We start from the raw sequence: 7,864 nt of genomic DNA on the forward strand, positions 1-7,864 counted from the left end.
GCCAAGAGTATACATTTGGAGAAAGGACTCTTCAATAAATGATATTGGGAAAACTGGACAACAACATGCAAATAAAAGAACTAGATAATTTATTTCACAATACAGAAATTAACTGAAAAATTGGAAATACTGGATGTTGGACCTGAAACTATAAAGTCCACAGAAGAAGATATAAGCAAAATACTCCATGAGATAGACCTCAATGATATTTTTGTAGATACACCTAGCAAAAGAAACAAAAGAGGATATAAATAACTGGGACTACACCAACCTAAAAATCTTCTACATAGGAAAAGAAACTAAAACAAAAATACACTATTGAATGGGGAAAATATTTGCACATTACCCATCTGACAATGAAATCCAAGATTTACAAAGAGTTTACACAACTCAACAACAGAAACAGTAAAAAAAAAAAAAAATGGGCAGGAGAGCTAAATAGGCACTTATCCAATGAAGGCATACAGATGGCCAATATGGAGATGGGCAGGAGAGCTAAATAGGCACTTATCCAATGAAGGCATACAGATGGCCAATATGAACATGGAAATAGATTAATCAGAGAAATGTAAATCAAAATCACAATAAGATACTATCTCACACTTGTAAAAATAGCCCACAGCATAAAAAACACCATTAAGCAGTGTCAGTGAGAATATGAAGAAAAGTATATATGGAGAAAAAACTCCAGTACAGTGTTGGTATGAATGTAGACTGGTCCAGCTTCCATAGAAAACAATATAGAGATTTTTCAAAGTATTAAAAAAATAGACCTACCATGCAATCTACCAATTTCATTCCTATGTATTTACATGAAGAATACAAAAATACTATTTTGAGGGGATATATGCACTCCTGTATTCATTGCAGCATTATTACAATAGCCAAGTTAAGGGAACAACCTAAGTACCTAAACAAAGATGAGTGGGTCAAGAAGATGTGGTTTATATACACATGGATTACTAAACTCACCATTTGGCGAGGGGGTTATGCTAAGCAAAGTCAGTCAGAAGGAGAAAGAGAAATACTGAATGGTGTCACTTATGTGTGGAATATAGAAAAACAAAACAGTCAGACAAAACCAAGCTAATAATAAACACCAGAAATCTGATTGTGGAGCTAAGGTTTCCAGAGGGGTAAGGAGAATGGATAGAGCAGAAAGCAGGGACTCCCTGGTGGTGCAGGATTTAATCAGAGAGCTAATACACACGGCTCAGCAGATCTCTCATCTCACCCACTGCTCCCCTCAGCAGTGTTTTCCAGTACATCTGCCTGTTCTGCTCCCTACTCTCTCTAGTGAATGCTCTCACACACACCCACCACCCATACCTCTGGCCTATACCCCAGTTTTCATATGCATAAAAAAAAAAAGGAAATTCAGTGGATTATAGTGAAGGATATATGTGCCTTGGGGTGTGTAGCATGGTAATGTACACCTGAAGGGTGTGATTCTATACCTCTGAATCAAAGTAAACCTCAATAAAAAGTTGTGTCAAAAAACAAACAAGAAATCAAAGCCTGGAAACCTTGAAGTCCCTTTCTCTTAACATGTCCTCCAGTGCTTTCTGCTGACAAAGCTTGACATTGTGATTTTGACAAAGGAAATGTTTATAGGATCCACCTCCAATACCACAGAGGGCAACAAGTGGTGGATATAGATCAGAAAGTCAATGCAGTGAAACAAGATACACGATGGTTATGAAGACATTGTCCTGACCCCCTTTACCACCCATTAGTATTTCTCATCTGGGTAGAATTTGCATATCAGATGTCCCTACTCTACCTGAGTGTTTAGCTAAAGAACTATAAACCATGAAATCTGTAATTATAAACTGTAAATAATAAACTATAAACATTTTCCATCAGAATTTTAAAGGTATTGTACCATGATCTTTTAACTCCTAGTTTTGCTGTTACAAAGCTCTGATAACATTCTGACTACTGATCTTCCTTTGTGGAACCCTTTTTCATATTCAGATTTTTTTTTAAATTTCACACTGTAAGTCTTGCTCTGAATCTTTTAAAATTAACCACCCTAAGCACTGTAGGCCCTTTTGACTTCTACAATCCTGTTCTCTAGAAATACTTCCCATATCATTTCTCTGCCACTTTCTTCTCCCCAACTTTCCCTATTTTTTTAGGAAATTTTAGAATCCTAAATTTTTTTGGATACCAAAGTTTACATCTAAGTTTATTGCTGGATCTCCCAACAATTTTTCTTTTCTCTTATATATTGCCCTTTTTCCCACTTAAATTGCATAATAATATTTTCCCATGGCACACTAGTAGACTGAGGTTATGAGAGCCCTTGTGAATCAACCCTTATTGATGCTCAGGGCCTGGAACTTCCAGTTAAACAGGAGAAAAAAAAAAAAGGAAACAGTACACTTGCCTAGATTGTTTCTTGGTCAGTTTGACTTTGCAATACAATTTGCACCCTTGAAACTGACAACCTGGAAAGGGAAGGGTAGTTTAAGGAAGTCAAGTTGCCTCTTCGGTTCACCCTTTCCACATTAAACAGAGATTGAGAGAAGCGGTATTCTGATATTCCACCACCTGTCTAAACCAATGTTATATATATGGAAAATGCAGCAATTTAACTTTTCTCCAAAATAACAAACAAGTATGATTTCATTTGTATTAACTTTTGAAGGTTTACAGCAATTTACTCCTATGTATTAATATACATAAAGTTCCCCCTAAAATACAAAAGTAACCAATTTTGCCATTGTGTAAAAGTAAAAACAGGGATTGTTTTTAAAATTAGTTTAAAGTAGCATTTAGGCACTTAGTTGTAAACTGGTGTGCTTACACCATGAAAAACCAAACTGTAAGGTTGAGTCTGGTTTTGCTCCAGTTTTCTTTCCACTATCGAATAGTGGAATTTGGATTCCACCATGGGTATGCACTTTGGGTCAGCTGATGGGACGTTTTGAGTGTCTTTTGTTGACTACCTAGCAGTCATCAAGATAAGAAAATTCACTGACTCCTTACATTGCATAGAAATCCACTAGATACTCCCATTCAACCAAATCCTTTCACACACTGGGATAACTTCTTGTGATGTTTCTGTGAGTTTCCAAAATAGTTACAAATTGATTATAGTTGTTAGTAAACCATTCCAGCAAGGGTATCCGCTTAATCCGCTCATGTTCTTGTTCTGTCTCCTTGTGAAATGAGAATCATCCTTCTGTTAGAGAATTTTCTTCTCTTCTGGGCCTTAGTAAAGAATTTATCTCATTATATTGAGATTTTCATAGAAAGAGAATTTCCACAGGTCCCATTTTTAAGGTCTTTGGTGTTATCTTCAACTCCAAAACAGTTTTTGCCCGTGTCCAGGCTGATTTCATGAGGTATTGTCTTACTGATTTTTTTCCTCTGGAATTAATTTCACATTAGAGGACTTCCGTAGATAATGCAATCACTTGGTTAAATCCATTTTCACCCCCATAGGATATATCAGCTAATTAAAAAATTTCTGATAGCAACCTCCAATCAAACAGATTCATTTTATTCAGTTTGAAAGTCAGATGATCCTGTGAAAGCAAAGCCAGTCACATTCACTTTGGCCCCAGAAATAAACAGTTGCTCAGCACAGTCAGTTACTTTTCCAACATAGTTAGTGGCTTTTCCATTCTCAAAGGGGCAAAACACAAGACATACTGACCTCCTCTACCACAGTTCTTTGGGAAATCCATAGGGAACTCTGCAGGGGTTCGCTTGAGTTTCCTTGGAGTGTACTAAAAATGCACCACTGCCATCTATTACAATGAAGCTAAATCTGCTAATCTCAGACATTCCTGTCTTAGGAGCCTCTGTGTGGAATTCCTTGTCACAAAATACTGTATTAATTGATTGAAAGGTTCAGAGTCAATGTTGACTTTTTCTTTCTTCTGTTACAATTGTAGCACAGTAAACACCCAGACCATCTACAGGTACTTTGTTATAGAAGTGTCAGTCTTTGTAGTACAGATGTTATGGCTCCAATGAAAGGTCATGTGCTTAATGTCAGAATTAAGTTCCGGACTCATCTGCTTTTTTTGCCATGTGATCTTTGGGTGGCATGGGCAACAAACCAAGATGTTGCCACTGCTCACAGGAGGGTAGGACCTTTTCTTTGGCTAGCCAGAGTGGCCCTCACTGGCTAGGGGAACTACCCGCAGATCCAGAATTCTGGGTTGGCTAGGCTTAGAACAAAGGGGGTAGTGGAACCAAGTGGAGGATGAAGTCATGTGTTCACACAGCTTCCAGCCTTGCAAGCTAGTTCTGATCTTGGCAGAGCTCCATGCTCCTGTCACCAATCTTCTCCTTCCTGCTCCCTAAAGGCACATCCTGGGTAACTTTAGGCAACTCCAGGTGGTATACCAACTCGGTTTCCAGGCAGCTGCATGTGCTATAATCCGCTGGTCCACGACCTGTCACTCCTTTTTTATCTTTTTGCTTAACTTTATACAAATTTTCCAAACTTATGCTCAAATTTTCTATCCAGCCTTCCAAACATTTTATTTCTGTGATTGTAATTTTAGTCTTTTAGGCTTAATATTCCTTTTTCATATCCTTGGGTTATTTGCAGTATATTTTGAGTACTATTTTTTAAACTTTCTTTTCTTGTCTTTTTTCATGTCTTTTTTGTCTTGTCTTTTTTCATGTTGAAAGCTTTCCAATCCATTCTTACCTGAGTAAGAAAATATCTGAAAAGCAGGCCTGTGGACCTGAGTAGTTTTCCTGTTTTTCAGAATTCAGTGTGAATTCATTACACAGATTGTGTTAGTAACTGAAGGTGTTTATCTCTGCCCTTTGTCCTGGGCTGGCCTCTTTCCCAAGAGAAGAGTTGTCAGGTCTGCTACATAGGCTGGAAGCCTGGCTTTAGGCATACAACTACTCTTAAGAGCTTATGGTATAGGTCAGCACACCATAACCCACAGGCCAAATCTGTCCAAGCCCGTTTTGCATGGTATGTGAGCAAAGAAGAGTTTTTATATTTTCAAAGGGTTGTAAAAAAAAAATCCTAAAATCTCAAAGAACATGGGACAAAACTTTTAAAAGTAGCACAAAGGGCCCTCCCTGGTGGCGCAAGCAGGTTAAAGCACAGCACTGAGAAGCTAAAGCCACTTCAGTATGAGTTCAATCCCGGCCTGGGAGGTGATCCACATGGCGAGGCAGACTTTCCTGACTTGCCAGCTGCTCCCCTCAGCAGTGTGCTTCATTAGTCAAGCTGTTCTGCTCCCTACTCTGTCTCTGGTGAATCCTCTCACTGCCCCTGTACCTCTGGCCTGTACCCCGTCCTGTATGCATAAGTAAATCTTTAAAAAAGCAGCACAAAGCCTAAGGTAATTACTAGCTAACCTTTTCCAGTAAAGTTTTTTTTTTTAACCCCTTGCCTATAGACTAGTCGCATCAGCTGAGTTATAGCAGTTAAAGCACAAAAGCATGAGAACAAAAAAAAAAATCAAGTTAACAGGTTGAAGATACCAATTTCATACATTTTCATTATCTCAAATGGCATTTAAAGGGCTTGAGATGACATAAATACCCCAAAGGACTAAGAGGTCAAAGATACAATTCTGAACAGAGACTCAATAACTGAGTTCTGCACATTCCAACTTTTAAGAGGTCAGGAAGCAGATCAAGTGAGTATTAACAAAAAACAAATAGATGGTGAAAAATCAAGGCAATGTAAAATGTTGGAAACTAAGTCTGTATAAAGTATTTCAAAAAGGATGTGATCTGCAGTTTAAACTCTGCTAGTAGGTTAAATATATGATGAATGAAAATTGGTAGCTGAGATTAGTAATATGAAGGTTGGGGGGATCAACATATAAATTCGGTTAGTGGAACAATGGGACAAAAAACTTCTTGAGGTTTAAAAGAAAACCAGAAAAGAGGAATCAAAAACTATAAGGATAAATAAATCTTTTGAGGAATTCCACTATGAAAGGAAGCAGAAAAACTGAGCAGAGGGAAGTCGAGTAAGAGGAAGTTTTAAAAGATGTGCTACATAACTGCCTGTTATTTTTATCTTGGCATATACTTACTATATGCATTTGTTGTTACTTGGGGGGGGGGGTTATCTTTTAAACAGACAGGTTTATTAGGGAAAGGTGGAAAAGAGAGGATCCTGAATAGTCCAGGTATGCAGAGTTGCCGCTGCTACTTTGCAAAAGGAAAAGGTTTGTGAAAACATATTTTTTCCCATGAAAAACAGTTCATGGATAAAGGGCACACTGAAAAGACTACAGGAAGTGAACAACAAATGGATTAAGATGCACACACATGACATGTCCCGTGAGGACACAAAAGTTGATCACAGCTCTGCCGCTTTAAGAGTTATGTAACGCTGGGCCCTCCCTGGTGGCATGGGGTAAAGCACAGCACTACGAAGCTGAAGCATGAGTTCCATCTGAAGGTGACAGCAGACCTCTCCTGGCCTGCCCACTGCTCCCCTCAGCATGGTACTTCATCAGTTGGCCTGTTATGCTCCCTACTCTGCCAGTGGTGAATCCTCTCACTGCCCCTACATCTCTGGCCTATACCCCAGTTCTGTACGCACAATAAAATAAATCTTTAAAAGAAAGGTATGTGACTCTTTTTTAAGAATTGGCTGTCTTAAAATTAAGGATAGGGAGGGGCCCTCACTGGTGCTGCAATGGGTTAGGACACAGCACTGGCAGCACTGCATGCCAGCCACAGTCGCCTCAGTGTGAGTTCAATCTCCCGCACCAGATGTGATCCACAGCAGACCTCCCCTGTCTAGCCCGCTGCTCCCCTCAGCAGTGTAGTTGTCAAGTCAGCTTGTTCTGCTCCCCATTCTGTCTCTGGTGAATCCTCTCACCATCCCCGCACCTCTGGCCTGTACTCCAGTTCTGTATACATAAGTAAATAAATCTTTTTTTTAAAAAATGAAGGATAACACTTCATGGTTGACACACATCCTAGTAATTACTCTTGCAAAAATACATAAAAAGCCTTAAACTTACCATAAACAGAGAAATAGGTTTAGCTCCAACAGTCTACTACATTAGTTTTGGCTAGACACATGGCAAGAAGAAAAGCATGTCTCCATAGTTCACAACTTCTTCAGTGCTCAATGTAGATAAAATAATGGTATATGAAAAATTGAGAGGCTTAAGACTAACTCTTCCACAGATGTGCAGTTTCTTAGTGAATTTCTAGGGGAAGGTTTTCAAACTTTCACTGAAATGCATAAGGAATGTATTTTACCCCTACCAACAAAAACTTTCATGAGGAAAATACACGTTAGATTTCATTAACTTTTAAAAGTTGTTTGTGGGCCAATTTCTGCCTGAAAGTCTTAAGATTTTTTAACCCAGGTGCTAGAAGCTCTTGGGACCCACAAAAGTACTAAGTCAATCTTCAGTGCACAGGTCAGAAATCTGTATTTAATGAACTTACAAATTATTTTTAAGTGCTTATATTTTAAATACTAACACAAATCAAGCCTTATAGCCAACCACCTCAGCCCTTAAAAATAGAAAGCCAGAGGAATTCAAAGCAGAACTACCCAATGCTGGGCAAATCAGACACTCATCAACAGGAGAGAAGTGTTCAAAGGCACACCAAAAATAAGATATTATTTCATGGATACAAAAGTTCTTCAATCTTCAAGTACTAATAATCATTCATTCATTCATTCAACACACACTTATTAACACTTAGTATGTGCTGGGAACTTTCCTCCTTCCATGAATTTGTATCCTCCTGAAACATATCCTATACTTGGAGCTATGCTTGCTTAAAACTGAATTGAAAAGTTCTAGCAACTGTAACTTTTCAATTTTGTAGACATTCACTGCTGTTGTTTGAGTTTGCATCTATCCTGAAAGTAGTTGGCACCTCTCCCTTT

At 38.5% G+C, this 7,864-nt stretch overlaps 1 pseudogene; it reads right to left on the bottom strand.

Moving 5' to 3' along the window:
* Positions 1 to 3,016: 3,016 nt before the first annotated feature.
* LOC101636822 lies at positions 3,017 to 4,232 on the bottom strand (annotated as a pseudogene).
* Positions 4,233 to 7,864: the final 3,632 nt, after the last annotated feature.

This window comes from Condylura cristata, unplaced genomic scaffold (genome assembly GCF_000260355.1).
Source record: "Condylura cristata isolate star-nosed mole 26May11 unplaced genomic scaffold, ConCri1.0 scaffold00010, whole genome shotgun sequence".
NCBI classification, from domain to species: Eukaryota; Metazoa; Chordata; class Mammalia; order Eulipotyphla; family Talpidae; genus Condylura; species Condylura cristata.